The sequence below is a fragment of the Mauremys reevesii genome, linkage group 1, assembly GCF_016161935.1.
Source record: "Mauremys reevesii isolate NIE-2019 linkage group 1, ASM1616193v1, whole genome shotgun sequence".
In the NCBI taxonomy this organism is placed as follows: Eukaryota; Metazoa; Chordata; order Testudines; family Geoemydidae; genus Mauremys; species Mauremys reevesii.
The window spans coordinates 321,631,954-321,648,268 of NC_052623.1; the positions used below are offsets into that span (position 1 = coordinate 321,631,954).

Here is a 16,315-nt window from a genome sequence, read left to right on the forward strand (position 1 = left end):
CAAGTTTCCGCCCAACCCCCGGGCAGCGAGCAAAGTTCACATTTCAGAGGGAGAGCCTGTTCCATTGTCACCCCCTGGGCCAGGCTGCTCTAGTAGGTGCAGCCGACGCTCCAGAGCTTTGCTCTTCCCGGCCCTGGTTGGCGAGCAGCTGGGCTCTGACGAGCCGCGGGAGCTTCTCCCTGCCGGGCAGGCGACTGCAGCCCAGCTTGGCGGGCAGCTCCTAGGTTGCACGGCCCCACTCTCCCCTCTGCCCGTGGGGAAGGCGCGTTAAAGCGAAGCGGGCAGCGGCTCCGCTCCATAGCCCGGCCGGCTCGCGGCTGGCCCCCGGCCACCCCAATGCGCCTTTCAACGCGCAAGAAGCAGTTAGCTCCCCCATCCCAACGCCCCTCGGCATCGGCCAGGGAAGCCGTGGGAACCCGCTGCCTTCCGCCCGCCGGGACCAACCTCGGCCAGAGAGACTAAGCTGCTTCCACCGTCTCCGCGCCCCGCCAGCAGCACAGCGCACAATACCTCCGATCTCTAAGCACCACCATTAGCCCCTGCCCCCTCCTGCAGCCCCCGGGCACGGGATCACCGGCCCCAGCCCTGTCCCCTCCTGCAGCCCCCGGGCACGGGATCACCGGCCCCTGTCCCCTCCTGCAGCCCCCGGGCACGGGATCACCGGCCCCAGCCCCCTCCTGCAGCCCCCGGGCTCGGGATCACCGGCCCCAGCCCCCTCCTGCAGCCCCCGGGCACGAGATCACCGGCCCCAGCCCTGCCCCCTCCTGCAGCCCCCGGGCACGGGATCACCGGCCCCAGCCCAGCCCCCTCCTGCACCCCCCGGGCACGGGATCACCGGCCCCAGCCCTGCCCCCTCCTGCAGCCCCCGGGCACGGGATCACTGGCCCCAGCCCTGCCCCCTCCTGCAGCCCCCGGGCACGGGATCACCGGCCCCAGCCCTGTCCCCTCCTGTAGCCCCCGGGGCTCGGGATCACCGGCCCCAGCCCTGCCCCCTCCTCCAGCCCCCGGGCACGGGATCACCGGCCCCATCCCCCGGGCTCGGGATCAGCGGCCCCTGCCCCTCCTGCAGCCCCGGGCACGGGATCACCGGCCCCAGCCCCTCCTGCAGCCCCGGGCTCAGGATCACCGGCCCCAGCCCTGCCCCCTCCTCCAGCCCCCGGGCACGGGATCACCGGCCCCATCCCCCGGGCTCGGGATCACCGGCCCCTGCCCCCTCCTGCAGCCCCCGGGCACGGGATCACCGGCCCCAGCCCTGCCCCCTCCTCCAGCCCCCGGGCTCGGGCTCACAGCCCCCAGCGCCAGCCCTTCTCCACAGGGACATTTAGCCCCAGGCGCGCTGCCCGCAAGCCAAGCCCCTGGCCGCCCGGTAACAGGCCAGCCCCGGCTGGCGGCTTCGCTGAGGAAGGGGGGCGGGAGGAAGAGGATGGGTGATTAGTTGTTGTCTGACTGGCTTTCCCGGGAGGAGAGGCGTGTGCAAGCGGATCCGGAGCAGAGGCAGGGGCAGGGGGTGGGAACGGAGGAGGAGGAGGAGAAGGACAGTGGGAAGACGAGCCCGTCTCCCCCCCTTTCCCTGGGCTGTTTTTTCAGCTTCCTGTCTCGCCGGGTGCGGACGGCGGATATGTGCAGCGCCTACAGGTGTGTCTCTCCCTCGCCGCTCCTCTGGCTCCCCGGCGCAGGCAGCAGGCGCGCGTAGGTGGAGGTGGAGGCGGAGGCTCAAGCTCATCATGTGATGATTAATTGGGCTCTGGGTGGTTCCTTTCGTTCTCTCTCCTTTTCCCGGGCGGCTGCTCAGGAAATGGGCAGCGAGTTGGCTGCTGTCGCTGCGCGCTGGCTCGGGGGGTTGCTTGGCTGAGCTGCTGTGAGATGGGAGGAGCCGGAGCCGCGGCAGCCTGAGCTGGGATCGGCGGCCGAGCAGCAGGGGGCAAAGGCGCTGCCCAGTCCTGCTCTCCAACTTGGGTAAGTTTGATTCTCCCCCTCCCTCTGCCTTGGGGATTGTTCCCCACGGTGGCTCCACCTGTTGAAGGCAGCCGGGCCCTTTCGAGCTTGTTTGTGTGAGGGGGAAGGATATACAAATCTCAGACTAATAAATCAGTTTTCCTCTCTTGAAAGCTCTGCCTCCTAATTGCCTGTATGGCAACTTCCACTGTTGCCTAGTCCGCATGTGGTTAACCTCCGAGGGAACGGGAGAACCAAGGCATGAAACAAAACGCGCAGAGCGCTCTCAGATCAGACCCAGTTTGAATCTCTCCTCTACCTGGGATCGAAAGAGTCAGAAACTTTAAAATAAGCTTTGGAGCTTGTTCTTCTCTCGCTCTGAACGGCATCTGGCTTTCATTAAGGCAAACCCCAGGGCTTCGTAGGCTGTGTCGCGTTGAACGTTGATTGCGCTTGTTACCCTTGCAATCTAAACAAATCTGAAAACGTTCCTTTTCTAAATGCCGATGTAGCGAGCTGCGTGGATTGTGATTGTATCAAACCCAGCGTGTGAGAGTTAAACACAATTTTTATGTAAGAGAATTTAAAAAAAACACCTTTGTGATCTTAAGTAGAAATGTGAGAAGCATCCTCTTGTCCAGAGAGATTTTTAGCTCCAATAGTCTAGTATATAGCACTGGATTTATAGTTCGTTATTATCCTCGAGTTTTGTAATTACCGTTTCGCAGCAGGAATAATTGTAACCCATTCTCTCTTGTGTGGATAGCACTTGGTTAAGAGCCATTTTGACACTTGAGTTCTTCAGACCACTAGCTTCAATTCAGAAGCTAATTTGGATTTTAATGCAAACACCTTGTTTTATTTTGTTAGACTGCTTTAAACTTTCTCTCCAAACTGGTCTTTAAAAAAAATGTTACGTACATGCACTATAGGCAAATGAAACTCCAACTCTGTATGGTTTGTGACTCATATACTGTTTGCTTTGGAATTGTGTAAAATCTTTGCTGTGCTTGGTTATGCTGTAATTCAAATTACTGTCTCTGCAGTACCTACTTTTGAGCTTTCTGTAATGTCAGTTTTATGGCAGGCTATGATGAATCATTAAAGTAACTTGTGGGTTAACCAAAGATTGGGGACAAATATCCAAAAGATAAACTGTCACATTACAGCTTGTCAATCTGTTGGCAAAAATTATTAGTCCGTTTATTGTGTGCTAGAGTACTATGGTGCTATCCATAACGTTTTTTTAAAGTAACTTTTGCCGAAACACTAAAAACCCCTGTAATTGTGGTGTTTCCTTCAGTGTGATGATTCTGTTGCTTCTGACAAAGATTTTCTTAATTTATTCTAAACTGCATATGGCATTTAACAGGTAACACATCCAAGATAAATGTTATCAATTTCCTTATTTATGTTTAAAGTTGGGTTAGAAGTATGAAGAGGTTAAGATCTAGGATTTACTTTGGATTTCTCTACTGTTGGTGTAAAGGGACACTAAGGTTGTCAGGCCCAAAGTTGAATTTAAGAATTTATTCCTTTTTCTCTTTTCATTACCCTTCTGGGATGAGAATTGTGTACCATGCTGTAGATAAATCAGGTGGGTGACTCATTAATAATGAATTTAGGGGGCTGTGTGTGTAATTACCTATGCATATGGGGCCATCCTTCTACTCTGCATTCCTCTTCTTGTAAATTTCAGTACTGCCCCTGCTCCCTAGAATGGAACAGAGAGCAAGCCTGCAACCACAAGCCAAAACAAAGCTAGCAGAAGAAGTCTAATTCTAGGCCTACCACCCGTGACCTCAGCCCTTATGAATATTTGTGTATCTGAAGGGCTTTATGGGATTTTAACTTGAGCAGTATGAACTAGAATTCAGAGTGGTGGTCTCTACTCAAGAAAAGAGCATTTAAAGTAATACAAAAACTAAAGTGAAAGCACTGTTTGTGAAATGGTATTTCTGGACACTGAAGCCCTCTATACAATCAATTTTTGTAATCCAGAAATGCCCACAAGAACCTGCACTAGGATCACCAATTAATTCTGCATAGCTGGAGACATATTGTACAGTAGTAAAAAGCTCCCATCCAGAGCTTTGATTGAACACTCTGACAATCTATTAGAAATGTGCTAATTAACAGACCTGTCAGTTATCCTGAGATTGCCTTTCCCAAGTTGGTAGCAATATAAGACTTTCCCATAATTTGGGAAATATTGCTCCAAACAGAATTATCCTAGTAAATGTTCATGCACACTGAAATGAATTATTTTCCCATTCAGAAGCTACTTTAGTACAGATTTTTCTGCACAGTGAGTTTTGGTTGTAACAGTTTGTTTCCCTGCTTTGCTGAATCTGTTCCTTAAGTTTCAAAAGAAACTACTGGAAAACTTAACTGAACAGTCCTTGATTTTGGCTGTTTAATGTTAGAATGCATACTGGAGAGTGACAAGCAATATAGTTTTACTTTTTAGAAAATGCACATAGCAAATGTAACAAAACAAGGGTTAATGTCTTAAAATCTCTGAAATCTAAGAAGATAGTGATTTAAGAGGATGATCTAGCCCCCCAGTGAATCTTTCCCTTGACATCAGTGGGAGTTGGATCAAGGCCTAAAATCTATTTATAAACTTGGATTAACTTTTAGGAAGTTTGTCCAAAAAAAGACAAACAAAATCCACCAGAATTTCTTACAGTTGAGTTACCATCATGTTTCAAGAATTTGTTTAAGTCCCAATGACTTGAGGCCAGTATGTTGAAACTTGTTTGGATCTTAACCTTTGAGGCTGAGGAAAGGAAAGGATTCATGCTCTTAGTTTCTTTAAAAACTGTGGTGGTGATAGGGTGACCAGACGTCCCGATTTTATCGGGACTGTCCTGATATTTGCTTGTTTGTCCCATGTCCCGACCAATGTTCGGTCGGGGCACTGGACAAACAAGCAATTTTGCCCTCCGCTCCGGCACAGGCAGAGCCTGAAGGGGCTCTTGCCCCCCCAGCCCCGCCCCTTCTTCCCCCATTGGATCCCTCCCCAAATCCCTGCCCTGGCCCCGCCTCTTCCCCAAGCATATGGCATTCCTCCTCCCTCCCAGACTTGTGCTAGTCAGCTGTATGGCAGCACAAGCCTGGATGGAGGGGGTGGCCCCCAGCACTCACCCTGTGAACTGCTCCAGTCCAGGTTCTGGCGGCGGGGGGCGCTCCGGTGGTGGTCTTTTTCCCCCGCCACTGGCTTTTTTTCCCCCCCTCCACCGCCCTCCCTTCTCCCCCCTCCCCCCAAGTCCTGATATTTCATCTTTGTCATCTGGTCACCCTAGGTGGTGACAAAGGAGAAATCACTCTTATTGATTCTGATAGCTCTATAGCAAACAAATAAGCCCTTATGTATTGGAAACTTGAACAAACCTAAATGCCTATAAGGTTGAAATAATGATATTTAGACTATTGTGCCATTTGGTGTTTTAAAAATATTGAATTCTCAAGTAAAAATTTTTTTACTGTGCCAAGCTTAATTATGTTTTGCAACATTTGAAGCATTGCCAACAAACATTTAATGGCAACATTACATGATAGTAAACTAATTGCTGACCTTATATCACTATCACTTTCCTCTTCCCCTTTCCCTTCTTCAAGCAGAAAATTCTGAAGGCATGTAATGAATATTATGGTGTAGTTTAGCATTGCCTCTTGTGTAAGTGCCCATCAATTTTACAGAACTAGAATGAGTATATTCCAATGTACAGTTGGTTAAACATACCTAAAATAAACAACAAGCCTAAATTCCTTAGGTTCTGAAGCTTTAAATACACATGCTTAATTATTTCTTAGTGACTAGTTCTGTCAAGTTCAATGGGATTACCCAATGAATAAAAGTTGAGCACATGCATAAATGTCCGCAGGATCAGGACCTTAGATGATTTAATCCTCTTCTCTCCCCCTCACTCCCTAATGTACTTGTTGTTTCTTCCTTTTATTTGAACAAAAAATATCAAGTATTTAGTTTTTTTGTTTAAAAATTTTACGTGTAGGCTTTATGTTGCCAGGTTCGGCTTGCAAATACTGCAGGGGAATGTTAGTGTGTTTAAAAATAACTGGTTCTCTTGGAATTTTTAAAAGTGAAAACGCTTCTGCTGTAGTTAGGTTTTGTAGAAGCTTACTTATGTAAAAACCTCAATGAGGCCAACTTGGACCTGACACTGGCACTCTAATGCCTTGCTAAAATAAATCATTTTAAGTTAGCTGAATAGATCAGTTTAAAGAGCAATATTTGGATACTAAGGACCCTGACCTTGTATTCCTTCCTTGGCCAAAACTCACATTGACAAAGTGGAAATAGTGAGTTGTGTAAAATGGCTGTTCTTCAACAACCAGCTGCTGTTGATCTCTCTTCACCTGACAAGTAGTACAGTGGCATACCAAAATCTAGATTGCCTTCCCCATTCATGGCTCTGTAATTAAGGTATGATCACTGGAAACAAACTGAAAGCTTTGAGCTTCTTTATGTACAATGAATTCTATTTTTTTTATCAGCTCTCTTCACCCAAATAAACAGGTGGAGAGAAGATTTGAAGGAAATTATTATTAGTAATTATTTGAGGTTGAGATTCAGATTTGCACTGATGTAACCAGGAGCAGAATTTGGCCCCTCAGATATATGGCAGTGGAATTCAAGTAAATAAGCATGTGGAATATGAAAAATGCTAATTATGTCAATATACTTCTTGTTTTGGAACTGCAGCTTCTAAAAAGCCAACCATTGGTGCCAGACCAATTTAGTAATGAGCTACATTGGCTCTTGATGTTTGGAATTCCAAGGTCTCGGATAGCACAGATGGCTAGCATAGTCCATCCAACACATTCCAGGTCTGTTCCTGTGTTGGTTTACTGGTGTGGTTAGCCTCCAAGTTTCTGTCTTCATGCTGGACATGCATCCCTCTCAGCTGGAACAACTGACAGTTATAGAAATGAATGGAACTGCTAACTCTGTTTACATGTGTACAATTCAAAAGATCTATTTTATATCATTCCTGTTTCCAGTGTCCCAGTCCTTCTTTCAGTAGTTGGTATCCCTGTATGGTTATACATGAAGAATACAATTCACTTTGATACTGACAGTTTCCTTTAAGCTAGTTTTGAATAATGTGACCTTCATAGCTTCCTTTCCTCAGCAGATGTCTGCATGCATTTTCACTCTGAACACTGTGGTCAAAATGTACGGACTTAAAGTTGCTTAAATTTGTCATCAGTTTTATATATAGTAATAAAATCTGAACTATATGGAAAAACTTTGGCCTCAAACACTGTTGCTTAATACACCTATGCCCTCCCTGATCCTTCACCTGGACCTATATGGGTTTACATCCGTTCAACGAAACTGATTTTAAAAACAGTTCCAGTTAGGCTGTTAGGCTTTTTGTGTGTGTGTGTGTGTGTGTGTGTGTGTGTGTTCTAGAGGAAAGTCTTGATAATCCTGAAGGTCCTTCTTTCTGTGTCTGAAGTGGCAAATAATTGGGTCTCTTTTGCATAAGTAGTGTACAAATCACAACCTTCGTCTTTTGTATCTTAACTTTGTATCAGCAATAATTATGTGAGAGCTTAAACTGTAGAAAAATAATTTATATAACATAATCCCAGGGTATTGTATTAATTTAAATTTATGTATACTGTCCGTAGTAGAGTGGGTTTGATTTATATCAAATTGTTTTAAGTCATGATTTAAATCACTAGCCAGGAAGACTCAATTTAATCATGGATTTCTACATAAAAGTGCATTCTTCTTGGTTGTTATAACCTTAATACATATTCTTCACAACTCAGAGATAGAGGTGTACCTTCTAAAAATGAAACCTACCCTGTACATTTTTAAAATGATTTATTTTCAAAATTTTTCAGATTAGTTTTACAGCTATATCAGAAAATGAATGATTGTTTGGTTATTTCATTTACCAAAGGTAATTGAAACAGATAGTTCACCTCCCAATGACGTCATAAATATCTCCGATTCAACAGGTTAATCATTAATATTTGGAGAATTTTCTTGCCATGCTGTATTAGGAGGAGAATGTCACTGGACAGATATTTAAATTGCTTTGTTTAACTAAAACAATAACGTTAAGTATTCTGGATTTTTTTCTTCAGCAGCAGACACATAATTTAACAAGCATATGAATTTTTTACTTTAGTTAAACATTTAAGTTTTTTAAAATGTTTGTTTTTGTTAAAATTATTTAACTAAAATAGTTACATGAAATATTAAAAATTAAATCTACTATGTCAGCCAGGTCAACATGAGAAACTTGAAATATTGGCTTCTGCAGCCAACTCAGTAGTCTTCACCTTCATTTTCCTGTTTGTTCATAATCTGGAAAAGAAAAACAAGCTTTCCTGCTTTTTCAAGTCCCAAACGATTTCTCAATTTGGAATGAATTAGTCCAAAGGAAGAAAATATTCTTTCTACACCGGCAGAAGAAGCTACTGCTGTTAAAAGTGAGATTATCACTTCAACAGTCTCTGAATCCAAGTGCTTAAGTAACGCCCCCCCCCGGTTCACTGGTGTGACTTTCTTTAAAACCTCATCAGCAAACGTATGTTTCTTGAATGGTTCACCCTCTGCTCTGAAGTTCATTATAGTTGGCATTATGGAGGGATGATTGCTTGGATGTCCATATCGTAGCCAACTCCTCTTCTTCATCCGTCAAGGTTTGACCCTGGTACAGAGTATTGAGAATATTTGCAAGAAAATGAGCTGGAGATAGTGCTTGTCTCATTTGTTTTTTTAATGCTTGTAATTTAACTCTGCATATTTCTCTTTTTAAGATCTCACTCAGTTCGTTCCAAATTGCAACAGCATCAGCAATAAAACAGCTATTTCCCTGCATTTTGTTCAAGGCTACAGAAATGGGCTTCAGGGTACTCAGCATGTGTTCAACATTTCTCCTAAGCCCAATGTTGAGAACTTTGCTTGTGACAGTGCCATCTATTTTTTCACAATTTTGTTTACAAACTTTCGTCAGATTAGGCCAGTTCTTGATATAGTGCTCAAAACAGTCCACTACTGAGTTCCATCGCATGTCTTGTGGGAGAGTTAGCTTGGTTCCTCCCACTTTTTTCAGAGCAGCTGCTGCAAAGTGGTTGTTATGGAGGTATTTTGCAATTTTGACAACATTAGCCTTTATTTCTGGAACACTGAAGTCTTTGGCTAAGAGGTGCATCAAATGAGCACTGCAACCGTATGTTATTAGCATGGGACTCTCTTCTAAATAATTTCTTCTCATCTTGGATTTATTTGCAGCATTGTCTGTGACCAAGCGGCGTACTAGACATTTGAATTTTTTTCACAGTTTGTTATAGCTTTTACTGCTGCTACTTGTGAGTATTCTGCTGTGTGTACATTTCCTGATGTATTAATTGTTTCTGTAAGGAAGACATTCCCTTCTTCTATTGTCACACAAGCACATACAACAGGATCATTGTGGACATTGCTCCACCCATCAAGGCTCAGGTTAACAATTTTATCCTCTAGACCTTTTGCACACTGCTCAATTTCTCTTTCATACATTCTATCCAGCAATTTGCCTGCAACATCTGCTCTGTTGGGTGGGCTGTATCCTGGTCTTAATGACTGAACCATGTTAATGAAGTGTGGGTTCTCAGATCATATGGAAAGGAGAGTTTGTTGCATAAACAAACTGGGCAATTTTTTCATAAATTACCTCTTTTTGTAATCTGCTGGTCTTATCATAAACTCATCTGTGGTTGTTTCTGGATGATGGAGATTTTTTTTTCCCCTTTTTTTGCTACAGGTGATAAACTGTGGCTATGTGACATAGTGACTGAAACACTATCAGTGGCAGATAACTCTGAAACTATAGAAAATGAGGGTGATCTTGAAGGTAGATAGTCTTCAGAATCCTGTATGTTGAGGATGGATTCTCCTAAACAAAATAAGTCATGCAGTTATTTAATTATTATTACCATACTGCTAATTTAGTATTACTCATTGCATTCATTGACACTCAGTACTCCTTTAAAGGTGAAATTGTAAAAGGAAAATCTGCCTATTTCAGCTATTTTTTTTTATCACAACTGCATCTAAAATGCTAGTACCATAGAGTAACAACTATATATTTTTTTGCTCCAACATGAGAATTCAAGAATAGTCAAGAAGGAAGACAGGCAGTCTTTAAGAAAGAAGTATGAAATAAAGTTTACTAACCTGAAGATCCTGCATGTTCAAACATGTTCCTTTCATCTTCAGTGCAGCTTCCTCCTGAGAAGGAACACTTCTCATGCTATTGTTTCATTTGGGCAACCAGGCCTTGCATTTCTTTGTTGCACTGTTTGCATTTTGCACGCATGCCTGTCTTACCCCAGGTAGAGGAACTTCATTTAAAATATTCCCAAACTGGGTCTCTCTTATGGCCTGCTGCCATTATAGGCTTTCCCTTCTAGTAAGAGAATGGTATGGTAGATCTTAAATCAATGAAGGCTACACTCAGAAATACCTCATGACTTCTGGAATATGCTGTTTTGTTTCTACTGCCTGTCCCTCCCGTCTCACATTTATCTCCAGACTTCTTCTGCTTGTCCAGATCTATTCTGCCTCCAACAATCTTCTATTAATTTAACTTTTTGAAACTTTGCACTTTTAGAGAGAGAGGTAAGGGATTGACTATGTGTACACAAATTTGCAGGGACAGTAGGGTTGAGGTCTGTAATTTCTTACCTCTGTATATTTTGTTTACTTAAAAACATTTTTGCTGTTAACAAGCATGTTTTCTCTGGAGACACAAATCCACAGTTTGAGAACTGCAATACTAAGCATCTCTGATGGAATCTTCTAGACTGAGCACTGAGTCCCATTGGGCAGATAGAAAGATTAACCTAAAAAATCTATACAGAAGCCCCTGGAACCCCATAAGATTGGGTCCCTAATCCATGAACTATTGGAACTCGTTTAAGAAAAGTTTTGTAAATATTACATGAATATATTGTCTCATACTATAGAAATAGGATTTATAATCCCTATTCCATGATGAGACATTATAGCTCAAAGATATATCTTAATTAAAACTATCTTTAGATAGGTTTTTTCCCCTCAAAAAGCATTTTATAAAAAAAAAATTGATTTAAAGAAACTTTTTTTTTTTTTTTAAATCATTGATTTCCCCCCTGGTCTGTAGACATTACTTTATCCACTCCTGAAATGCAGTCACTTCTTGGGTGAAAAATGGCAAATATTCCAAAAGTGCCTAGCAACGGGAGGTGGGGTAGAAATTTTTTGGTCTGGTGAAAACAGTACAAAACAAAAAACAGGGTGAAGTCTCCGAAGCTTGTTAAAATTATGAATGTCAGGAATGTGACAAGACCTTGGATACATTTCTCCTTGGGTTTGTGTGTCAGGGCATATACCATTGACCTAAGCATACTTGGTAAATATTAGCCTTTCATCTTTTGTGAAGGTGACCTCTGAGTGAAGTAAAATAGTACTAGAATGCTTTCTCCTCAAGCTTGTCCTAATTGTTTAATTGTTCCCTGTGAGAGATTGGATCTGTTTACATTCACCACAGCTGAAAGTCCAGTATATGCCATTTCTCTTAAATACATCAGCAAATGATTGTTAATGTTTCATGTGGTTCCACAATGTATGTTAAAACCTGTCTGATATGATTGTGTTGTGATTGAATGAACTCGAGTGGGTAGAAATGTAATGCTTGGGCTACTGAATATTAAGCCAATAAAAACAATAGCTGTGCCTCTTCTATTTCTCAGCCCTGTGGGAATAGTGAGTAAAAGGAAAAGCGCTTTGAAAAACTTGTTAATATGCATGTTGGTTCACATCAGAAACTGAACTTTTCCCATCCCTCCCATAGATTTCAAGACTAAAAGGGACCACTATGATCATCTAGTCTGACCTTTCGTATAATACAGGCCATAAAACTTCTCCAAAATATTCCTAGAGCATATTTTTACAAAAATATTCAATATTGATTTTAAAATGGTGAGTGATAGAGAATTAATTAACAACTCAATGTAGATTCTGGTTGGGAAAGGCAGTCAAGGCTGGGTTCCTTGACACTAATGGCCATTCTATAACCTCTGAATGGACCATAGGCAGTATAAGCCTCTCTTTCCTAATGAAGGAAGAAGCCCTGGGTTTCCTCTTCTCCCCCTGCTGGAGCAATGCCTTGCAGAAGGGACTGCTACCCTACAGCGATAATAGCTCATGTTTAGGGCCCTACCAAATTCTCTGTCCATTTTGGTCTATTTCATGGTCATGAATTTAAAAAATCATAAATTTAATGGTTTCAGCTATTTAAATCTGAAATGTTAGTGTTATAGTTGTAGGAGCCTTGTCCCAAAAAGCAGTTGGGGGCGGGGAGGTGTCACAAGGTTACTGTAGGGGGGTGGTTGCGGTATTGCTACCCTTACTTCTGCATGTTGCAGGCGGCAGTACTACCTTCAGGGCTGGGCAGCTGGAGAGGTGCTGGCCTGTCTCCCAAGGTCTGAGAGAGTGAGGGACTGTTTTCCAGGATAGGTTGTAGATCGTTGATGTGCTGGAGAGGTTTTAGCTGGGGACTATATGTGATGACCAGTGGTGGGGGGGGGGGGGTTCCTTGTTGGGCCTGTCCTGTAGTAGGTGAATTCTGGGTACCTGTATCGCTCTGTCAGTCTGTTTCCTCACTTCCCCAGATGGAAATGAGGAAAACTTCAAAAACAGACTTCAAAGAGAAACTGTAGAGCTACAATTCATTTGCACACTTAACACTATCAATTTGGACTTGAATAGGGACTGGGAGTGGCTGGCTCACTACAAAAACAATTTCCCCTCTCTTGGTATTGACACCTGATCAATTATTGGAAGTGAACCACATCCACCTTGACTGAATTGGCCTTGTCATCACTGATTTTCCATGTGTAAGGTAACTCCCTTCTCTTTATGTGCCAGTATATTTATGCTTGTATCTGTAATTTTCACTCCATGAATCTGAAGAAGTGGGGTTTTTACCCACAAAAGCTTATGCCCAAATAAATCTGTTAGTCTTTAAGGTGCCACCGGACTCCTCGTTTCTGTTACTCAGGCATGGCACAATGCTAAGGAGTGGTTGGCTTGCTTTGCCAACAGCAGAGATGGCCTTCTGGGGGCTTTCATGCCCCAGGCATAAAGTTAAGTAATGAAGCCTAAAACTAAATGCAACAATTCTATATAAAAGTATTGGGAATGTCTTAATTCTCTTGGACACTCAGTCTGGTTCTGTGTTAATGTGTATTTTTGCATATCAAGAATGTGTTGTAATTTGATATAAAGTAACTTGTGAATTTTAAATCATCTCCAGGGTAATCTGGTTATCAAAACATAGTAACTCAAGTGCAGAACAATGCTTGTTAATTACGATTTTGCAATCTGCATTGTTCATGCCACTGTTGTTCAAAGATTAGCATGTGCAGGTGTACTCAGTAGGTTTTGCCAATTTACTTTTCCCAGTTGTAGCAATTAGTCACTATCATTTCATTTCAATCTTGAGGCCTTGTAAATAAATAAGTAGCGTTTCAAAAATGTAAACAACTTCCAAACTGATGGTGATATTTTTCACCTACAGCAATGATAATTTGCAGAGGCAGCCAGTTTTTGTCAGCAGTGGCATAATTAATCCACTTGAATGACAGCCCTAATGTCAGAAGACGGTTTAGAAACCTTGGAATCAGAAGCTTGCAAATTAGCTTACAGTGGAATGTTCTTGTGCATTACTTATCTCTTTATTTCCTAAACAGCCTTAGTATGCTATTGGCAAGAGGAGGGCCAAATACTTCTTCCCCATTTCCTCAATTATTCTGACCTTCATCTGTTCTAATAGACACACTCCATGTGATAAGTCAACTTTATTTTTAGTTCTAGTATTCTTGCTTGTGTGTGCGTTTTTTCCTGTATCTAAAATCATGGTAGTACTGCACCACAGTAACAACTCTTCCTACAGTTAGCATAGTAGTACTTGTCATGCATAGTGAATCTGCCTCAGAAAGCAGCCTTACAAAGGAGGCAGGGCTGTTCTTGCATCTGGATTTGTGTCTAGAAGGCAGTATGGTCCAGTAGATAAGGTCTTTTGACAGTTGATCCAGTGCCCTAGATTCCATTCCTGCCTCTGTTGACCTATGTGACTTCTGGCAAATTAGTTCACCTTTCTGTGCCTGTTTTCTGATTACCTTCCTTTGTAAAGAACTTTGGGATCTACTGATGACATTGCTCTATAAGTACAAAGTACTATTAAAAGTAGTAGTAGGGTCAACACATGCTACTGCATCCCTAGTTCCTATGCAGACTTGGTGAGGAGCCCACCAGCACCTTAATTTTGTTCTCCGGGGGTTGTTTTTAAAAAGGTGAGTGTGTGTGTGGTGGGTTTTTTTTTTTTGAGTTTCTAGTAAGATTTAAACCCACAGGGACCATGTCATTATTCCACTCCCCCTAGTCTCCAGGGGTGTCAGCTTCTGAAAGCAGGAAGTGTGGTGTACATGAGTGCTTGAAGAGGGAATGAAAGAATAGACCAGTCTTCACACCAACTGCAGGTTTGATTTACCTAACCTTGTGCATTACCTTAATGGCATGCCAGCAGTAAGCCAAGCTAGTAGTAGTGTTAACCATGGATATAGTCATTTCCTTTTTCTTCTTACCTCATTTTGTAAGACTTTGCTTTTGAATCTTCTAAATGGGGTGATAACTAGAGGTTGTTTTCTCTGAAATTTTCTCTTGCTAACTTCTTGCCCAGAGGGTATGCGAAGTAAACAGAGCAGCTAGGAAATTGGTCTTGCACCTTCTCTCATATTGCAAGGCAGTTCAAATCTTAGGACATCTGTTAACTCAATTAAAACAAAAAAGTAATGAATAAAAATGTGGTAATTGTTATACTGAGGCAGCATTTTAATGTAAGGAGGCCATTGCACAGATCATTCCTTAATAGTCTTAAGGCGCTTTAGAAAACCTGAGATGTGGCTTTTTTCATTTTAATCCAAGTATTTAGTAAAAGCAAAAGCCTTTCCCTTTTTTATCTGTGCTTTCAACTTTGATGTCCATCAGTGGTTACCTTGAACTTTTGTCACAGGGGCATACAAATCTATGGATTATTTTTTTTCTTTCCATTTTAAAATCTGTGTGTGAAGCAAATTTTATTTTTATCCAGATGTGAGTTGAAGGTGGAAGGAGGAAAACTATCCCTAACTACCAGAGGATCCTGGAGCAACTTTAGGATTAAAAAAAATACTCAAAGTACTCCAGGGTGTGCCTGCATAGATGTTGGGAATGTGTCTCCCAGCCTGGGTAGACAAATACGCTAGCGCTGCTCAAGGTAGCACACTAAAAACAGTGCTGTGGGTGTTGTGGCATGGGCTAGCTGCCTGAGTACAAGCCTATCTGACCCCAGGGGTCTGATGAGGTGGCTAGCCTGAGCTACCACCCTGTCACAACATCCATATTGCTATTTCTAGCATTCTAACTCATGTCTGTCTACCCAAGCTAGGATGTATGCTCCCAGCTGCAGTATAGACATACCCTCAGATGCCAGCCTGTTAATATATCTGATCCTAATGCAGTAAAAATGTAGGGCTAGATCTGTAGAATTGTGGGTACCTAATTTGCAACATTGTTTACTTGATTTGAATACATATTAAGAACACCTGCAGATGCACAGCTAGGTGTCAAAATGGTCACTTATGTGCTATTACCGTGGTTGCATGTCAGAATGAAGTGTGTGGAATTGCACAAATCTGACTCTTAAACTACTGTATTTCAGACAAAATAACAGTTAACGCTGAACACCTTGTATGTTTAAACTTAAAATATATAAATGGCAAAAAATGTAGTTAATGCAGAGTTAAGGGTGCCAGATAATAGCTCGTATCCTTCCAGAATGTTGAGTTGGCAAAATTTCAAACCATTGAGAACAAGGAAATATAGAGTGAAGGTAAACGCCCATGCAACTGTAACTCTGCCTCCTGGAGCTCACAGTCACCATTGGGAATTGTCAGCATGTGCTCCAGTTACATTCACTATGTTAAGTGTAGCTGTATTGAATGGTGGAAGAATAAGTTGGAGTATCTGGGAAGAACTGTGATTGTAATATGAGAAGGTTTGGGGATTAGTCTGCAGAGCATCATAAAACTGTGATTTTTTTTTTTTTTTTTTGAGGAGATCAGGATCTGAGTCTTCCCCCTGGTTCCACATATGTGTCGTTAAAGGAAAGCAATACATGTGTACCTTGAAGTTCCCAGTCTGCATTATTTCAATACAGAATTGTGTGGGTTGTTACTAGCAGGGCACTGGAATCTTCTTGCCCTGGGTATTGTCAGTAGTGAAGTGGGTTGTGAGAGTAAGCTGTGGATTTAATGATGTATAGAGGAA

The 16,315-nt window shown here is 42.7% G+C and overlaps 1 protein-coding gene across 8 annotated transcripts in view; it reads left to right on the top strand.

The window, feature by feature from the left end:
* The first annotated feature begins 1,521 nt into the window (after positions 1-1,521).
* PLXNB2 (plexin B2) overlaps positions 1,522-16,315 on the top strand; it is a 334,226-nt gene continuing 319,432 nt past the window's right edge. For 7 of the 8 annotated variants that reach the window (XM_039511906.1, XM_039511917.1, XM_039511898.1 and 4 more), the window contains exon 1: positions 1,685-1,956. The gene's annotated coding sequence lies outside the window, so the exon portion shown is untranslated. Of the gene's footprint in view, positions 1,636-1,684; positions 1,957-16,315 lie in introns of those variants that run through there. The other variant, XM_039511911.1, reaches the window with a different exon arrangement.